Below are 21,541 nucleotides of genomic sequence, written 5' to 3'. Positions count from 1 at the left end.
GATTCCATGTAACGACTAACTAACTTAGTTTAAACCCTTCATGAGGATCAAAAACAACAGTTTTCATAATGCTTTCAAATACTTAAAATTAAATAATTATTTGAAGAGAAAAAAGATTCTGCCACCTTTATGTAAAAAGGGCTACCTCCAAGATCTGCTTAACAACTTTTGTTCAGTCATTTACTGTGAAATATAGACAGGATTTGAAAACAGAACTAAATTTTCTAACTGGACAACTTAGAATCTTTGAAAAGTTACCACATATGCATTTTTGACAAATGTATTCAACAGGAAAGGCAAGTTCAAGGTTGAATCAAAGAACACTTACATTAAAGCCAGATTTTCTTCACTTTTCTCTTTCATAAAAGATATATTTTAATGATGAATAAGACAGGACTTTTTTTGCAGAAATCTTGTAAAACAACACAAACTTAATGTTATCCAGTCTGTCAAGCAAAGGGATTACTGATTAATAAAAGAAAAAATATTAAACAACTTTGCAGAATACTATGCCATCTTTTTGGTGAGGTTAGGGAATTAATAGATTCCAGTCACAATTATGAATAACATGAGATTATTTCACTCCAAATCAGATGGTTTTAGAAACAAGGCAAACTATTATTCATTCTTTTCTAGCAAATAAGACCTCTGGCCTGGACGTCATTACTTTTAAAGATTTTTTAAGAAGGTTTTTGCTTAATTGCAACCTTGCTATTAGGACGTCTTCAGTGTTCAATGGTCTAAAAATAAATGCCAACAAATGCATTATTGTATCCTTTGGGAAGTCATCTACCCCAGGGAATTACCATGTGGACAATACATCCCTATCAGTTGACCCAGCTGTTCAGGATTTGGTAACTTATGTGGACATTAACCTAACTTTTGACCAACATGTGTCTACTGTTGTAAGTAAATCCTTCTATATTGTATAGCTTATAAACAAAGGGATTGTGTCGAGATCTATGGATGTTATTGTTCCCCTTTACTCGGCCCTCCTTAGACAAGTTATTGCATAAAATGCCCCTTTTGGCATGTATCTGTCTAGGAACATCCACAGATATACCTTACTACAAGGATACAAGGCCTAAACAACATGTCCTACGTGGATTGAATTAAAGCCCTGTCACTATACTCAGTATCCTACAGACTGCTAAGAGGTGACCTGTGTCTGGCATAGAAGGAATCCTCTAACTCATTACTGATGGATTTAATGCTCATCAGTAGTCAAACAGCATCAGAAATACTTGGTCTAGGGATTTAAACCTCTTCTACAACATCACAAGAATGGTTTGGAGAGACAGGTATATTTTGCAGAGGATACCACTGCTCTGGAACACACTCCCCATCCACATATAACAAAGTTCATCCTTGTCCATTTTCAAGTGCAACTTAGATCTATGGATGGAAAACAAAAAATTTACCCCAGGACTGCCCCCTGTACTGCTAATGGAAAAATGTATCTCCTAGATGCTTTATCCCATGCATGGGTCCCCTCCAGTTATCTATGGTATGATCCCAATTATTCTCATTGGGGTAATATACAATTATCGACCATTTAATGGGTAAGGCTAATCTATAATCAAATGGGATAGGTTATTTCAAGCACAAAAGGGAAACTGGCTAGGCTTAAATATCCTGCAAGGCAGCTAGCCCAGTACTTACCTATGAACCTATGTTTACTTACAATGGGTTGGCTCCCCTAATCATTTTCTACTTTGCTAAGCTATGTGTGATTCCAAAAGCTAGCAAAGATAATAATTTGAAAGGAAATTATTGCCACATTGCATTATTGTTGTTAATGTTGACTACAAAATATATGCACAAATAATTATTTTCTTCCCTATCTTCCTAAGATAACCCACCCAACCAATTTGACTTTATTCTAAAACAAACATGCACTCAGTCAATCATATCTTAAAGGCTTTTATTACACATTCAAAATAATTCATGCAATACTGAAAATGATTAAGCTTTTTATACTTAAAGCTAATACAGCTTTTGATACTGTGGTCAGAAAATTTTGATTCAGCTTTTTGTCAAAATTACAATTTCCATAGGTGGAATATTATTTCAACTTTATTTGTATAACCTATTTTTATGTGTTAATTGTCATAACTCTTCTACTACATATCAGGAGGGAAGAGCAAGACAGGGGTATCTGTTTTGCTCTACTGTTTTTCTTTTAGCCCTGAACCTGCTCCTTAGGGCCATACTTAATTTAATAGATATTTGTTGCCACACAGCAAGAGGTTCTCCCGTTCGATTCTCGGCTGGAGTGCGGGGAGTGCCTTCTGTGTGGAGTCTGCATGTCCTCCCCGCGGTTGGGTGGGCATTTAAAAGACATGCGTAAATGGGCGTGCCTTTGTTGAAGGTTGAACGTCGAGCTGGCACCTCGACATTCGTGAAAATCTACTGCCAATCATTAGTGGACCGGAGTTCCGTTGTGGCGACCCCTAACCGGGAAAAACCGAAAGACAACAACAACAACTCCTATTTCTATTAAAACTATTGGCAGGAATGTGTTAGTCTACACTGATGATTTTCTTGAATGTTTGACCGTTATTTCCAAACAGAAAAATAAATAAGTAAATAAATAAAGCAATCAGTTTATTATGGGACGTATTATAGATTAAAATCAAACAAATGCATTCATTTTAAAATCAGCCTATGTGTTACTTTAAGTTACTGTTAATGAGTTACTTAAAATATGCTCCAAATTTAAAGAAATGCATTGAAAATTTAAAACAACATAAAGTAAGATGTACACAACAGGTCAAATATGGCAATATCTAAATGTATTTATACCAGGCAGAATACATTTTCTTAAAAAGTAGACTTACACTGGATTTTATTATTTTTTTAAATAGCTCTCTTGTTTCTACCAATTTCATGATTTTCTAAAATATGTAGAGTTAGGAAGAAATTCATATGGAGGCGAGAGTCCCCAGGGATGCTGTGATAAATCTTTATAGCTCATGTTCACACTGGAGGTTTCAAACCGACTGACCCTGAAGCTTATTTATTTTCACAAACATAGCTCAACTTTTATAAGCATCATGTGAACCAGTGTTATTCTGTTGTGAATATACATAATTCTTTATGCCAGATATCTACCTGTTCTTAGGTTATTGGATTGAATAGGGGTGATAACACTTTGATTTGTGCTATATTTGGTTTATCAAAAAAAAAAAAAAAAAAAAAAACAGGACCTGCTTGATAAATATTTGTTTTCCATGTAATAGGGCTTCCCACTTCACTTGGTTGCCACCGGCAATTAAGTGATAAAAAAAAAAAAATCAGGTCCATTTCAATTAGAGAGTTTTACTGAGCTATATCAAAAATTCTTTGAGTCTCTTGTTCTGCCTTGGACATTGTTAAATCTATGTTACCAAAACTTTTACACTGTTTTGTTAAGCCAATAGGTCACTTTTTGAGACTTTTAAACTATATTTGAGAGAAAACATTGTATCAACTTATAACATCATGTAGGAAAGGGAATGACGTGTTGTCATGCCAAATCAACCTGTCTCAGCTCTCACAAATCTGTTCATCTTACAGGCATTATATTACACTTCTTAGAAATAGAATCAGAACTTCTACAGAGGTTATTGTGTATTAGGGAAGAGGAGCTGGGCTGGCAATCCACTTACAGAGTGCTGGCAAAGTTGAGGCATATAGGTCTTCTAGTTCCATATGTGATGATAATATATTCAGCACAAAGGCTTGTGTCAGTACACAGTAGAATTATGCTTTGCTGAGCATGGGTGCTAATAGTAAAAAATGTACAAAATAGTGAAGTAATTGTATGTGCAAAATAGTTAGTACAAAGGTAGAAAGTGATTCATAGATACAGGATCAGTGTTTATGAACAACAGTTGGGCCATTGACAAATCAAACGGTATGCAAATTAGACAGCTGCCATATTGCACCGAAATAACATGATTTATGAAGCATGGGAAGCATGCAGAAACACATACACAAAAGTGCACAGGTGCATATATTTATTAGTCAGGAGGCATGGATGGGAAGCATGCAGAAACACATACACAAAAGTGCACAGGTGCATATATTTATTAGTCAGGAGGCATGGATGGGAAGCATGCAGAAACACATACACAAAAGTGCACAGGTGCATATATTTATTAGTCAGGAGGCATGGATGGGAAGCATGCAGAAACACATACACAAAAGTGCACAGGTGCATATATTTATTAGTCAGGAGGCATGGATGGGAAGCATGCAGAAACACTTACACAAAAGTGCACAGGTGCATATATTTATTAGTCAGGAGGCATGGATGGGAAGCATGCAGAAACACATACACAAAAGTGCACAGGTGCATATATTTATTAGTCAGGAGGCATGGATGGGAAGCATGCAGAAACACTTACACAAAAGTGCACAGGTGCATATATTTATTAGTCAGGAGGCATGGATGGGAAGCATGCAGAAACACATACACAAAAGTGCACAGGTGCATATATTTATTAGTCAGGAGGCATGGATGGGAAGCATGCAGAAACACATACACAAAAGTGCACAGGTGCATATATTTATTAGTCAGGAGGCATGGATGGGAAGCATGCAGAAACACTTACACAAAAGTGCACAGGTGCATATATTTATTAGTCAGGAGGCATGGATGGGAAGCATGCAGAAACACATACACAAAAGTGCACAGGTGCATATATTTATTAGTCAGGAGGCATGGATGGGAAGCATGCAGAAACACTTACACAAAAGTGCACAGGTGCATATATTTATTAGTCAGGAGGCATGGATGGGAAGCATGCAGAAACACATACACAAAAGTGCACAGGTGCATATATTTATTAGTCAGGAGGCATGGATGGGAAGCATGCAGAAACACTTACACAAAAGTGCACAGGTGCATATATTTATTAGTCAGGAGGCATGGATGGGAAGCATGCAGAAACACTTACACAAAAGTGCACAGGTGCATATATTTATTAGTCAGGAGGCATGGATGGGAAGCATGCAGAAACACATACACAAAAGTGCACAGGTGCATATATTTATTAGTCAGGAGGCATGGATGGGAAGCATGCAGAAACACTTACACAAAAGTGCACAGGTGCATATATTTATTAGTCAGGAGGCATGGATGGGAAGCATGCAGAAACACTTACACAAAAGTGCACAGGTGCATATATTTATTAGTCAGGAGGCATGGATGGGAAGCATGCAGAAACACTTACACAAAAGTGCACAGGTGCATATATTTATTAGTCAGGAGGCATGGACATCACCACAACAGCAAGTACAAATAAAGATTTGGTATTGAAGTTTACTGGTCAGGAACTATGGATATTACCAGAATATGCAAGTGCAAACATAGCTTTGGCAGTTATATTAAGTCATATTCTTGCTAGTGATGTTGCAGTCACAGCAGAAATACAAAGACAGCAGTCACATAATATCACGGTGACATGAGAAGCTTCAGACAGATGATCCTCTACTTTTTTTCTTACAAGGTTCGAGCAGATGGCTAGCTTCTGCATAGATGACCAGACAAAATGACTTAGTTATACCAGCTTTACTGGTTAATGGAATTTGCAGGTGAAAGAGGTAAACTAATACCTTTGAAAACCAGTGTCATAATTGCAGTGACCATCCTTGCCATGCTCCCCTTCCAAAGACCTACAGGGGATGTGACAGGTATATCATAAGCATCTGCCATCTACATATTACAGAAATTTCTAGATTGCCTGCTGACACATGCAGACCATCATATAAAGGTCCCAGATACAGTTAAGGAAATAAACCCATTGAGATGAGGCTTCCATTCAGAATGCGACCTACCAATCATCCTTGGGGCAGAGGATGGCATACTCATAACCCATTTTCTGTGGAGGCCCAGGGGAAAGACCTCACTAGTTATACAGAAAACATAATCTAAGAAACTACAATCACAGGATGAGACAACAATATAAAACCCACATAGAATATATAATATAAGAAAATACAAACTTAAGTTGAGACCTTCAAAAAAGTCCCATAAGTTACAAAGAATACATATGTAATATAAGAAAAATACAAAACATATGATGAGATTATCAACTTTAGCTCCTTTGGTTAATAATAATCATAAATGTGTTATAAAGAATATCATACAGTTAGAGAAACAACATCACACGTACAAAAAACAGTATACTATTTAGAGAAACATAGTTAGATGTATGTCTTAGTGGTTAAAAAGTAGGAGTAAGAGATTTAAGGATAACTTAGTAAATTTAAGATCTGTTATTGGAATTTCTCAGGAAGGATTAAATAGAGACAGTATTCAGTTGGGATTTAGGCAAGAGCAAAGTCAGGAGTTGGATAGCTGGGACTTAAGAAGTCTTTTAAATTGTGTGGGGTTAGCAGTGGTTAGTATATGTTGGGGGTCAAATTCCATGTTCTGGAGATGCAATTGGAGTACAGAATCTCCATAGAAGTTGTTGGACTTAATGACTTGTAACAGAAGCTTGTCAGAAGATCTGAGCTGCCTTGTATTGGATTTTGGGTTTTAACTAAGTCGAAGAGCTGGACATTTTTCAGGTTGATATACTATGCTGTGGCTATTGTAAGTTGGGTGGTTGTATTCCAGCCAGTTTAGTTGTTGTCAGGCATTATAGTGAGGTGATCTGTATGGGGGTTATTAGCAAATCTAGCAACCTTGTTATAACAAGCATCTAGTTTAGCTAGATTGGTTTTCTTCACGTAGGTGAAGATGGCAAACGCATAGAGGAGGGCTGACAGTAAATGAATCCTGGCAAGAGATTGTCTAGTGAAGTCAGTGAGGTATGGTTTAGATCTTTAAAGAGAGCCTAGTTTTATGTGTACTTTCAACAGTTGGCAGATGGTTATCAAATTCATGATATTATCATTTGTGATGCCAAGTAGCTTGCTGTGTGGTACTTGTTCAATCTTGGTGTTATTAGCTGAATAGATTTGGAAGGGTGAGTGGTGGTCAGAGGGCTTATATGTGAGAAGATCATTAGTTTTGTCTTACTGCGATTCAGGATTAAGTGAGAGTTGAGAAAGCAAGCTGGGTTTTTTCTTGAAGTTTAGAGAGGGAGTGGGCTGCACAGATGACTGTGGTGTCATCTGCATATTGTATGATTCTGGCCAGGTTCTAACAGAATGGAGCTTGTTCATAAAGATATTGAATGGCGTGGACCTAAAATTGAACCCTAAGGTACACCTAGTGTAACAGGTACTGTAGAGGAGAATTTATTTTTCCATTTTATGACTTGATGACAGTTTGATAGGTAGTCATGGAACCACTGAATAGCAGAATGTCTTAGTTTAAGAGATAGGAGTTCATGTAGAAGTTTTTGATGGGAGACTATATCAAAGGCTTTGGACATGTCTAGAAATGTTGAGGAGACTAGTTGTTCATTATTTCTGAGAGGGTTGATGGTGTCTGTAAAGCTTAATAGAGCTGTAGTGGTGCTGGGATTAGGTTGAAAGCTATGTTGGGTGTTAGAAGATTATTAGAGAGTAGGTGATTCATGAGTTGGAAGTGAATACATTGTTCTAAGATTTTGGATAAGGGTGACAGAATTGTTATTGGCCTGTAGTTAGAAAGGTCTATACATGTTCCCTTTTGTGTAGGGGTATTATGTAGGAAGTTTTTCAGATTTTGGGAAGTTGATGCTTAGTTATGGAGTGATTAATTAATATAGTGATTGGATAGGCTATGACGTCAGCAGCTAACTTAAGATAGTCAGTGGGTAGTTTATCAGCAGCAAGGGTAGTAGGTTTAAGTTTGTGGAGCACTCTTTTCTATATTACTAGTTTGAATGGGCTTAAAAGAAAAATTGTTGGATGTTTCATTGAGTTCAGTAGGGATTTTTAGTGGCACAGTGCTATTTGTTTTGGTTTGGTTTAGAATGGAATTGGTGAAGTAGGTATTGAATTGAGTGGGTATACTATCTAGTGTATTTGTGGTGGAGGGAGTTGGGGTTACAGATTTGCCTGTCTGTAAGGGCTGATTTGTAGCTGCTCAGAATTTTCTGGTGTCGTGTTGGTATTTTTATTGGGTTTCTATATAGTATAATTTTTTTGTCATTTTTACCGTTTTTTTTTTATTTTATTTATTTCTTAGTTGCTGATAATAGTTTGGTATGGCCATGCTTTTATTGGACTGATATCTTGACTAGTTTTGAGATGGAGTTTTACTTCTTTGGTTAGCCATGGGGCATAGTTTGCCTTTGTTCTTATAGTTCTAAGGGGGGCTTGGCTGTTTAGTATGTCCAAGAAGGTATCATTGAAGTATGATACTGCAGTGTCTAATGGGAATGAAGACAGGGGGGTCCAGTTGTACTGTTGTAAGGTTGATATGAAGGTTTGGGGAGAGATGTTTTTTCTGTTACATATGTACCTAAATATCGTGCTTTTGGGGGAATGTAGACTTTGTCGGAGGAGGTAGGTGGGTAAGTGGTCACTTAAGCTATCTAGGAGACAACCTAACTGACAAGTGATGGTTTAATGGATAAGGTCCAATCCAGTACTGAGTGTCTATTGCTTTTTTTATCTATCTGAGTTGGATTTTTTATTAGCTGGGAGAATCTGTGTAAGTTTATGAAGTTTGTGGGATTTTCTGAGGTGTAGGTTAACCAGTCTAAGTTGAAGTCACCCATAACAATGGTTTACTGTGAAAAGGCTATGGATGACCAGTGGAGGAAGTTTTTAACTATGGTGGGGTCATTGCCAGGAGGAATGTACATTGCTATGATGATTATGAATTTGTTGGGGTTTAAGTCTTGTCTAGAAAAAAAGCATCTCAGCATTATTTAGTTTTGGTGTAAATCCAGGAATTCAAGTTTTAGTGTGTTTTTGTACATTATTGCTGTACCTCCTCCTCATTTATTTAATCTGTCTAATCTATGGATGTTGTAGCCTTGGGGTAGAATATCATTGTTATTAAGTGAAGGTTTGAGCCAGATATCAGTTAGGACTGCTATGTCTCGGGAGTACAGAGAGAGAGAGAGAGAGAGAGAGGGATGCATGCAATTCATGAATTTTATTTGATAAGCTCCTAAGGTTCATGTTTAGAAAAAGTAGGTCTGATTTTGTACAGACATGGTTGATATTAAGGAGTGTTAAGGGGGGTTTGTCATAGCTAGTTTTTGTTGATTGACTTTGGGACCGGGGTTTGGGCGGACATGACCACTAAGCTTAATTGTTGATATTAGGTTTATTAGTAAGTCAGGGCATTTGAGTACATGTTTGTTTTGTTTGTGAGGTGACAAAGGCGGAGGGTGTTTGAGTATGTATTTGTACGTGAATAGTTCTACTGTGATGGAGATGACTAGGCTTGATGCTATATTAAAGTGTGTGATTTTACTGTAATGTAATGTGGGGGTAGCAATGCTGGGGAATGGATGGAATGAAGAAAGTTGATATTGGTAGGATATAATGGCAGAGAATAAGAGGAGGAAAAGTAGGAGAGTAATGTGTAATAGAAGCATATTGGATAATTAGTAGGTGGTAAGTAAGATATAGTTCAAGGGTTTTGAATATGAATTTCTAGCTTACCCTGCTGGCAGTGCAGCGAGAACCAGGAGTGGTAGTAACTGCACACTGTCATACTTCTTAACAGTGACAACTTCTGCGAACTAGAATAATAAACCATCTTAACTGGAAGGGCTGTTAAAAATATGCACTAGCATCTGCAAAGAACATAACATTCATATAGAAACAATAACTAGCTTCCTATCTTCTTATTTCTCAGGAAGCAATTTCCTTATTATATGAATAATGCTATTTAAATTTCCTGAAGCACATTTACTGTAATATTTTCAATGCTTTAAAACAGCAAATGGGAATTGAATTATATATTACAACTTCACTGAAATTCTTTTTAATGAAATTACTTCAGATAAACTATGCTGTTGATACGTCATAGTTTTCATGGCATGTTTGCTTGTCTGATCAAAGATCTGCAGTATTTAGAGAATGGAGAATGCACTGGAGGAAGCAGCAGGTAACCACATGTTCTCTGTAGACCTTTATCCAGAACGACACTTACGTGTTCTCCATCTCAAAGTCATTGTCTATCCTAAATAAAGACTTTCGTCATGAGGTTCTGTGGATATACCAAAACAGTAAGGATGAATTTAATTGCTGTAAGTGGCAGGAACACTACACAAACACCAGATGCTTGGGATGATGATTCTGTTGTTCTCCTTTGGCAGTTATTAATCAGAAAATTTTGCTCCATACAGCTGGCTACAACATCCACACTGCCTCTCTTCACTGGTTGGAGTAATGTGGCTCCTGACATAGCCAGTCTAGGTCATGGGCAGACCACCTCAACTGCTGCAGGATGGAGGTTTGTATTCTAAGGGGGGTTATTATGCTTCCTTTGAGACCACACATAGGCTGTATGCACCACACACAGTAAGGTATCTTTCACAACAGGCAAGTTCATACCATAGCAGACACTTTGGAAGCAGAAGCAGATTGTGCCTGTTGACGAGCCACAGGAGGAGGACATGAATGTCCAGGGATGTGACAGCTGCAGCATCGCCAGGCCTGGCCATTGGTGTCCTATGAGGTTGATGTTGCTACGAGGTTACCACAACATGTACATCATTAGGTGAATGTGAAGCTGGTATGGGTGATGTACCAGCACCAATGCCATGAGACATAGATGCACGGCTACTATGTGGTGGAGACTGACATATGTAAGACCCCTTACAGTTGTCTCTACCATCCATGGAGTATACTAAAGTAGAAATCCCACTACAGGAGCTATCGTGGCCTGTTTCATGACTTCATGAGATAAGTCTTCAGTGCCACCACCACCAATATAACTAGATGCAGACCTGGTTGGTGTACACAGGACAGGGGTAGCTAGATAATGAATTCAGACACATCAGACAGCTGCTTGATTTCCCATCCTTCACTGCATAGTCATGATGAGAGGAAACAGAGACACTGCTGCCAAAACCTCTAATACAGTATATTATTTTATTTTATTTATTTATTTTTTTATTTTATAGATTTGTTAACCAGGTGTGCTCACTGGACACAAGTGTCCCTTTTTTAGGGATATCTTCTGAACATAGTCTGGCTAAGTGACTTAAACAGAGTCACTTGGTAGTGGAAGGACTCAGACCCTTACCTTGTATATAAAAAATAGTTTGATAACATGTGACTGAATATTCCCACCCCCTTACTTATGTATGACAAGGTATGGTAATCATACATATACTTCCCTGGCTAGACTGTCCAACCACTGTAGGCACAGAATCATGAAAAGATTTCAAGCCTGTATAACCTAAAGCACTGCTGGTGATTTCCTTCTGGGTAAACAAAGTAAACCTATATTTTCTTGTCTGTGAGTGATAAAGCTGCTTTCTCTATTACCTGCTCCATTTTGTTTTCTGTTTTAAGAAATCTCCTTGGCCTAGTGTTTTGTTCTATGTGACAGAAAGGCACTTAAATTAGCTAGGCTGCACATTTCACATGTTTCTTTCACTGGTTAAATTGTTTGCATGATACTTAAATACAAAGTGAATTTCTAGGCCTTTGTCTTTTCCTGAAAAAAAATCATATCTCCATAAACTAAAGCACTGCTGGTGATTCTCCACTGGGTAAGGAAAGTAAACCTGTATTTTCTTGTCTGTGAGTGATAAAGCTGCTTTCTGTTTTACCTGCTCCATTTTGTATTCTATTTTAAGAAATCTGCTTGGTCTGGTGTTTTTGTTCTATGTGAGAGATAGACGCTTAACAGGCTGCACATTTCACATGTTTTTGCATTGGTTAAATTGTTCAGGTGATACATACGCTAAAGCAATGCTGGTGATTCCCTCCTGGTGATTGTAAGATGGTTATCCCTACTGTAAATTGAGCTTAATAAGCTCCTCCCTTTCCTTTACACTGCTCTAGGTGTCTTGAATGATTTATTTGCCTTTCCTTGTGCTTATATTGAAAAGGTGCATTTTGCCTCTAATTGTCTGTTGTAATGATTTACTTGCTCTGAATTCATTATCTAGCTAGCCGTTGGATAAAGTGGTCTATTTTTATTCTCTAGGAAGCACTTGTTTTTACATCAAGAGGTCAGTGAACTTTACATCTAGTGCACTGGGAAGTAGCCTGGTCTGTTTAGGAAAAGGAAACAGTTGAGACTTCCACATGTAGTTTTATTAGCTGGTGAGCTTATCTTGTTTTTAGTGCCTTTATAAATTCAGTACAATTGAATGGCTCTTGGCTCATTTGTACAAACCGAAGAACTTTATTGAATAATCAGTGCATTATTGTATCTGTATCTTTAAATTTGTTTGTGGTAGCATTTCATATATTTTAAGTTTGTTTGTGGTAGCATTTCACTCCAGACAATTCTTTACTGTGCTTTTACGTTAGTAGGACTGGGATTATTTATCTAGTGGCAGTAGATGTTTACCTGATTTGTCTGAGCTGGAAAGCACACAAAAGGGTTCTAAGTACTCTTTTTCACATCTCTTATATACTTTGTCCATATGTTAGCAGTTTCAAAAAATGTATTGCCTGCTGCTGCTTTAAATAGTTAATTGCACTGTATTACATTGTATCTGTTAGTTGTAGGGCTGTTGCAGGTAGTTTGTGTGGTCTTGTTACACTTGGGCTCCAAACAAGCTATTCTAAATTAAGAAGGTATTTTTCTGCACCCTTGTGGCAAAAGTGTGCTGATCTAACCAGTCTGAGTTGGGGATTGCTGGTGGAAGGCTTATTGTGTGCTTTCCTGTTTGGTGGTTATTTTAAAACTTCTTTGTCTTTGCTCATATTTAAGCCTTGCATTTGCATGGTGCTTCTCTTCATACAACAGCAATTAGCAGTGCCCTTGTATAAACACAAAAGTCTAGAAGTGCAGTTTTCCCCTAAACAGCTATTATTGAAACCCTCCCAAGCTTTTCTGTTGCTCTAGGATCAACTCAGTTGTGCACTGAGCAGCTCTGCCTAACTGATCAACATTAGCCTACATAAAGTATAGGTCCCTCTTGCAGTCTCGATGCTACCAGCACAGCCCTGTCAAATAAACCCATTCCCTTCCCTAATAAAACATACAGTAAGAGCCTGCTATCATGGACAAGCAGTTTCTGATCATCTCTCTGACCAGCCTGATAGACATGGGCATCCTGAGGCAATGTAACAATTGTAAAAAATACTTTATGTGGGAGATGTAGTTACACTATGAAATTGGAGGCAAGACTCTCATATAAGGACAAATTGAATGCCAAACAGGTTGTCAGCACACACACACACACACACACACACACACACACACACACACACACACACACACACACACACACACACACACACACACTTCCCACACTAAATAAGGACATGACACATAAACTCACATATGTGGAGGTACTCACTAGTATATTACCAAAATATCAGAGACCTTCCAAACGGAAACCACTTACACACATAACAACCACAACACATAATAACACATACACCAGTATTTCAACAAATACGCCCATAAGGAGTAACGTCACAAAGCCTAATATATTGGGCATAGGTGACTCCACCGTAAGACACACGGATGTTCCTCTTGCAGGCTGGATAAGGAGCTGGTTATGGTTAGCTGCCTGTCAGGTGCCAGGATCTGTTAAGTCACTCAAGCACTCAAGTCACTCAACCACAAGTACTGGTATGACTCTGTCATAGTCCATGTGGGGGTGAATGACTTGAGATGTACCTCACTTGTCTATATGAAGAGAGACATGACTGAGCTCTTAGATTATGTGCCACAGGCAGGTATAATCCTAGCCTTAAGCAGCATTCTACCTTCTCCAAGGATGATGTCACAATGCAAAGAAAAATAATTGATTTTAACAACTGGCTTAGCTACTGGTGTCAGTCCAAGAGAATCCAATATCTGTCAGCCTGAGAAGACATGGTCTACAAACCACCCTGCTTTGCCAGAGATGGTCTGGACCTGTTTCCTCTAGGTCTGTTTTAGGTAGTGTGAAAATAGCCAACCTCCCAACATAACAAAATCCTCTCTAGATAAACTCAAGGTACTGCTGCTTAATGCTAGGAGTCTAAACAAGACACTGCACTCCCTGGAAGCACTCGTCACTTTGGATGATGCTGATATCTGTGCAGTCACTGAGACATGGTTCAAAGGCATGGAAAGCACGCCGGCCATGCAGGGCTACAATGCCTGCCATATGGTCAAACAGCATGACTCTCTTGAGCTTCTCCATGTCCAATTAACTACAGGCAAAGCCCCCTACCATATCCACATACCTGGACTTACTGGGTTCACTTACCATACAGCTCAACACCTTACTCATGGGTGATTTTAATTATCCTACCTTTGACTGCTAAACATACTTGACCACAAACATGCTGGCTCAGAGGTTCTTGAACTTTGTCAATGCAAATGCTCTGGAACACTAGTCAGCACAGCCACAAGATGCTCAAATGTCCTGGACATAGTACTCACTAACATGGGAATGCCCTGCACCCCTCCTCATGTGATGTCCTCCCTGGTAAGATTGGACCCTAAATCAGTCTCATTTGATGTAATTATAAGGCCAGATACCCTATCAAGCTCAAAAATGCTTAAAATTTTTTCTAAGAGAAATTACCTCCTACTAAATGATGGTATAAAAAGTTTTAAAGCCCCCTCAAATGCAGATAAGATGGATTCCTATGCAGAGGTGTACACCAATTCCCTGTATAACCACTTAAGCAGTTGTATAGAATTGGCTGTGCCTGACCAGATTAAAACCAGGTCTTGTGGGAAAAACAAGCCACCTTAATGGACCCCTAGTATTGACAGGCTATACAACAAGAGGAGTAAACTGATGTCTAAGAACAAGAGGGATCTGGCTCAGCAAAGGAAGAAATCCCTCTCTAGCTTAAACAAACAACAGATCTTAAGTCCTCCAAAACTAATTATGAAGCAAAAATAGCCTCCCTAGCTAAGGATAATCACAAAGCATTCTTTAACGACTTCTGAAATCTAAAAGGGAATACCCGGTTGGGTGCTGAACTGGTTATGTATGACACCACCCATACTCAACTGGAGATATTAGCCAACCTGCTACCTGACAAATGTGGAGAAAACTTCACCCATTTTGCCCCTCCAGTCACCCCCCAAAGAATACCTGACACCATTCCTCACCCTATTATCTCAAGACAGCAGGTCATCTCATCCCTCTCCAAGGCCAACAACATGGCATCAATGGGACCAGGTTGCCTTTTAAACAACATAAAACATGACCTAGCAGACCCACTTGGATCCCTGTTTAACTACAGCCTAAGAACTGCCTATGTTCTGGCAGAATGGAGGATAGAAACAGTAATCATTCTGCACAAAGGGTGACCATCAACCAACTTTGGGAATTATAGGCCCGTAAGCTTGACTGGCATCATCTGCAAGACCATGAAAATAATCATTATCAACTTTATTAACAAGGACATAGGTAATCTCCAAACTCTGGACCCAACCCAACTCAGATTCATTAAAGGTAGATCATGCCTGCTAAACTTGGTTGACTTCTTTGAGAAAATCATCAATGGCCTGGAAGAAGGAAAGGCAATGCATACCTCTTATTGTGACCTAGCCAAGGCATTTGACATAATCCCCCACTCAGGTATTAAAGAGAAACTCTTCCCAATTAGGAACTAACCCCTACATTACCAGATGGATACCCAACTGGTTCACTGACAGGGCACATGTTGTCAAAGTGGGTGACTTCACCTGTAGGACCAGTCACCAGAGGCGTACCACAGGGTTCTGTATGGGGCCCCTTACTGTTCGGAATTTATTTCTCAGAAGTCCAGACAAACTTGGAAAGCCTGTGGCTGACTCAGTTGATGATTGCAAATTGGAAGCAATCACTGAGTCCCCCAACAATGTTAATATACCACAGACAGGGTTAATGCAGACAAATGATTGGTGCTAAAACCATGAATTAAAACTAAATGCTAAAAATTACATTATTATTCCATTTAGAAAAGCTGATATCTCTTCTAATTACATTAGAGACAGCACCGCCCTAAGTGTAGACCCACTGGTACGTGATCTGGGGTCTATATTAGAAAATTGAATGTTTAGGTAATCAAACACCTAAACATCGATCTTCTAATATCGAAAGCAAAAAACAGTGAATGGCTGATTTAATGCAGGGAAAGATTTCCCTTGGCCATTTGCCAGATTTTGCCATTTTCCATACTGTAGAGTGAGCTCTGAGTTGGTATATTTAGTTAGGGGGGTGTGGCGGGCACAACCCCCCACATCAGGGAGTGTGGGGTGCGAAGCTCCCCAGTTACTTTAGATGTAAAGATTTTTTTGGGTGTCCAAAGGACATGTTTCTCTGGGACATTCAATGTTCTGAGGTTCGATATTCGAAGGTCGATGTTTAGGTGTTCGATCACCTAAACATTCAATCTTCTAATATAGACCCCATGATCTGGGTACTCAGGTTGATAGCAGTCTGAACTTTGACCACCACATATCCACAGTAGTAGGGAAATTCTTCAGTGTAGCACATCTTATAAGTAAAGGCATTGCATCTAGATCTAAGGATGTTATAATTCCATTATATTCAGCCCTCACCAGACCAATAATGGAGTACAATGCTCCCCTTTGCATGTCACCTCATCAGACACCTGCAACAACTGGAGAGATCACAGAGATTTCTCACCAAGAAATTACAGGGCACACAAAAGAAGTCTTATATGGAAAGATTGAATGCCTTGTCACTATATTCTGTCTCCTACAAGTTGCTGAGGGGTGATCTGTGCCTGGCTTACAGAGCAGTCTCTGATCTGGCCCAGATGGAAATGCTACTTATTCATAAATCAAACTTCAGGAGGGTCACTTGCTTCAGGGCTCTTAACTTAACCTCTGACATGAGCAGGCCATGCTGGAGTGATAGATACATCTCTCAGATACTGCCACTTCTCTGGAACAAGTTTTCATATCACGTGAAACAGAGCCCCTCCCTAACCCTCTTCAAACTTAACCTAGATCAGTGGATGGGTGACCGCAAATTCACTCCTGGGGTGGACAGAAGAAGTCAGCATTAACTAGCATAGACCCTTACCTCTGTGAATTTCATTCACCTAAACACAGACAGTTGGAGCAGCTCGGGATAAATATGGCAAGGCTTGTAAGGGCTCTAGAGCCGTTAGCCTAGTAACCTCCTATGAACCTATGAGTGCCACTAGACAATTCCTTGTTGGTAACCTATGTGCAGTTTCCAATGAACATTACTGCAAAGCAAGTGTACACAACAAGAGAACATATTATGGCTATATTGTAGGGAACCACAACACAGTTCATAGGTGCATAGGTAAGTGCTAGGCTATGTCTCCTTATAGACCATTTTAATCCTAGCTAATTTCCCTTTTTGTGCTCAAAATAACATATCTCATTAGGTTATACATTGGCCTTACCCATCCTGTGGTCAATAATTATATATTACTCCTAATGAGAATAACTGGGATCATACAATAGATAACTTGAGGGACCCTCCATGCATATGCATGGGATAAAGCATTTAGGAGCTGCCTGTGTCCATAAGTACCATGGGGTAGTCCTAGGATACATTTTCTGTTTTTTATCCATAAATCTAAGTTGAAATTGAAAATGGACAGGGATGAACTTTGCTTTATGTAGATAGGGTGTCTGTTCCGCAGCAGTAGTATCCTCTGTGAAATATACCTGTCCCTCCACACCTTTCTGTTGATAATACATAAGAGGTTTAGATCTCTAGATTGAGTATTTATGATGTCATTTGACTTGCTGATGTGCAGTAAATCCATCAGTACTAGATCGGAGGATGTCTTGTATGCCAGACAGAGGTCACCTCTTAGCAGTGTGCGGGATACCAAGTATAGTGAAATGGCTTTGAGCTGGTCCAAGTTGGACATGTTGCTTAGGCCTTGTATCCTTTTATTAAGGTATGTGTGTCACCTTCCAGTTGTTCCATGTGTCTGGACAGATACATACAAAAGAGGGCATTATATTAAATGATTGACCTAATAAGGGCTGAATAAAGCTGGGCAATGACTTCCCTAGATCTGGACACAATCCTTTTTTTTATAAGCTGTGCAATGTAGAAGAACTTTCTTACAACAACAGATACAGGTTGGTCAAAAGTTAGGTCACTGTCCACATGAGTTGCCAAATCTCAAACAACTGGGGCAACTCTTAGGGCATACTGTCAATGTGGTATTTCGCTGGGGTAGATGACTTCCCAAAGGATACAATAATGCATTTTATGGTATTAGATTCAGCCATGATTTTGGCAGCAGTTATTTGTTAGAGACAAACCATCCTGCATGATGGCTATGTCATTTGGGGATTCAGTGACTGCTCCTAGCTTGGAGACATCTGCAAACTTAGTCAGCCAGGGCCCTTTGGTATTGGCTTTTACTTCAGAAAAGCAGGTGCCAAACAGAAGATGGCTCAGCACAGAACCCTGGTGGACTCTACTGGTGGCTGGTCTCTTTGCAGAGGTAACTTCCCCTATTTTGGTTATCTGCATTCTCTTTGTGAGCCAATTGGCAATCCAGTGGGTGACATGGGGAATTATTTCCAGTTTATTTAGCTTTTCTACTATGCCTGAGTGAAGAATTATGTCAAAAGCTTTCACTGAGTTGAGGTATGCTGTGTGTACTGGTTTGTCTTCATCCATTGCTTTGGTGACCTTTTCAAAAAAAAAATCCTCAGGCTGAGTAAGCATGACCTTCCCTTGACAAATCCAAACTGAGATGGGATCAGTGTTTGGAGGTTTCCTGTGTCCTGACTTAATTATATGTCTTTCCCTGTCTTTGCATATGAGGCTGGTTAGGCAGATCTACAGGGTACAGCTGCATCTATGAAGCTGTTTACATGCTGGTAGAGTGTAGTGGTGTACATTACTGTATAATCATTGGACTTAACTGAATTTGGTGGGGATTTGAGTTTGCCAATGTATCACTTAGGAGCAGGTAGTTTGTCTTAAAGATATTTCTAAAGGTACATTTGGTGGAAGTGATCTCTGTTTTCAGTTTTATTTCAAAGGAGAAAGCTTTATGTTAAGACTTAAGTAATGAAGAAACACAAAGGATGGTGCAAGATGCTCCCATATTAGTAAGGACAAGATCTAGGATGTTATTCCCCCTAGAAGGTACTCTGACTATTTTTTTCCAGGGTGCTTGTACTGACAAAGTCCAGGAATCTCTTTGTGCACTAGTGGTGGTGTACGTTTTCCATTCTATGGTTGGATAGTTTGGATCACCTAGAAAAACGGTATTGGGTTTCATACTGAGTGATTCAAGTTATGTAAATATGCACTGTGGCCTTCTTGTGTCACAGAGGGAATTCAATAGCTAGCCACTATATAGTACATCACTTTTCTGGTGGTTATTTGGACATGAAGAAGCTCTAGTGCATTATGTTGCTTTACCAGCCTTGATGCGAGTCTCTTCTGAATCAGGACTGGTACACCTTCACCTTTTTCCCCTCCTGCACAGTAGCTGGTCTAAATGTGTGGAAGGCATTATAACCCTGCACAGCAAGAGTGCTCTCCACTATTTTAAACCCTGTCTCAGTCAGTACACAGATGTCAGTATCTTCCAGGGTGAGAAGGGCTTGTAGGGAGTGAAGTTTCCTGTTACTGCTTCTAGCATTGATCAGTAATACCTTTGTATTTTCCTTTGTTTGTTTTGTTATGTTGGTAGTCTTATCAAGTTGGCATTGCCTAAAAAGGCACTACCTAGGTGGACAATGTTTTTGCTAATAACTGAAACCCTATAGGGATAGATACAGACAATCTCTGGTGAAACAGTGAGGTCTATCAATCATATTCTCCCGGCCTGACAAATACTGGATCCCCTTTAATTGACAACAAAAACTAAACCAAGCACTGAAGTCAATTATGTTTTGCTCATATCGAAGCATCATCCTTGGAGAAGGTAGAATACTGCACATTACAGTCATACCTGCCTTGAATACATAGTCTGAGAGCGCTATCATGTCTGTCTTCACAAAATCCAGGGAGGTACACCTCAAGTCCTTGACACTGGCATGTGTTATGACAGAGTCATACTGGTAAGTACACTTGCTGCTCAAAGACTTGACTGCATAACTGAGCTGATGGGTCCTGGCACCAGACAAGCAACTAACTGTCACTCTTTCCTTGCTCAGCCTGGTAACTGGCATATCTGTATGTCTTAAAATGGAGGCATCTATAACAAAAATGTTTGCTTGTGTCGATGCCTGCTTTACAGGTTCAGCATCTGTGATTTTAGGACTCCTTGTGATATGTGATGAGGCAGGCTAAATATGCTGAGTGTGCTTTGTGCTTGTGCTGTGTTTTGGAGGTATTTGTGGTTAAGGCAAGTTAATCTTTAGAATCTCCAGCAAATGATAGATTATGTGTATTGTGATGGCATTGGAGAGGTGTGATGTATGGTGTATTGCGACAATTTTGGTGCCTGAGTTTACTGGGTGAGATATTTTTGCCTCCAAGGATATTTATGTACATCTCGTACACAGTGTGTTATGCTGTTTGAGTAATAGATGATCATCAGACAGCATGAGACAATTCTTACACTGTCTCAAGATACCCATCTCAATCAGGATGGCTATAGAAGTTGTGAGGAAGTGCTGGTCCTTGATGCCAATAGGAATGAATTTGGGGGCATGGGTAACTATAACTACTTTGAATTTGGTTTTACAATAATTTTTGGATGGACTTGCTACTGATTATTTAAATTTCAATGCAAAATAACTTGCCTGGAAACCTTCTTCTCCTACCAGCAAGAACCAGTAAACTTATTATAGTAAAAAAAAAAAATCACTGATTTAATACTAAAATCTGTGCAACAGTTTCAGTACACTCAATATAAAACAATTTTTGTCAAAGGTCTTTTAGCCTGGTAAGTTGTTTAAGGGGAGAGACTTTGCAAAATGATACTTAATCAACAGCCAATATACAGAGAAGGGGAGGGATTTATGTTGACAAATTAAGATAAGGGGCAGGCAATAATAGAATAAATTGGGTTTAGGAACACAACTACAACAGGGTAGGTGAGCTGGAAAAACAATTAGACCCCTAGCTCTGAACTAACTGGTCTGTGCAACTATATACTGGAATTACTAATATAGGCTTAATGACTTTAGCTGAAGCAAATACAGAGTGTTAAAATTAATTTAACATCAGCCCAAGAAATGAAAACACTTATCTGTCTTTCCTTGTATTGTAAAACTATTATAGTGCAACAGTAATTTAAAAAAAATCACAGTAAACAGCAACTTTGGAATTCATAGACCTTTAAATCTGAGCTGACTCATCTGGAACTGCTCCAGAGTAAAGACAAGTCCTGAACTAGCCCGACATACACTCAGCACACAAGAATGACACCAGGGCTTAATAACAACAGTAATACCACTTAAACAGTGAAATGTAGTGCAGCTATGTACTGCAATCACTGATATAGAATGAAGACCTTAGCTAAAGCAGATGCAGGCTGTTAAAATGAATTTAAAATCAGATCAAGAAATGAAAACACTTATCTGTCTTTCAGTGTC

The sequence above is a fragment of the Protopterus annectens genome, chromosome 10.part0 (assembly GCF_019279795.1).
Source record: "Protopterus annectens isolate FY-2018-M chromosome 10.part0, PAN1.0, whole genome shotgun sequence".
NCBI lineage: Eukaryota > Metazoa > Chordata > Ceratodontiformes > Protopteridae > Protopterus > Protopterus annectens.
The sequence above is the reverse complement of the archived record's forward strand: the minus strand, read 5'-3'. Positions refer to the sequence as shown.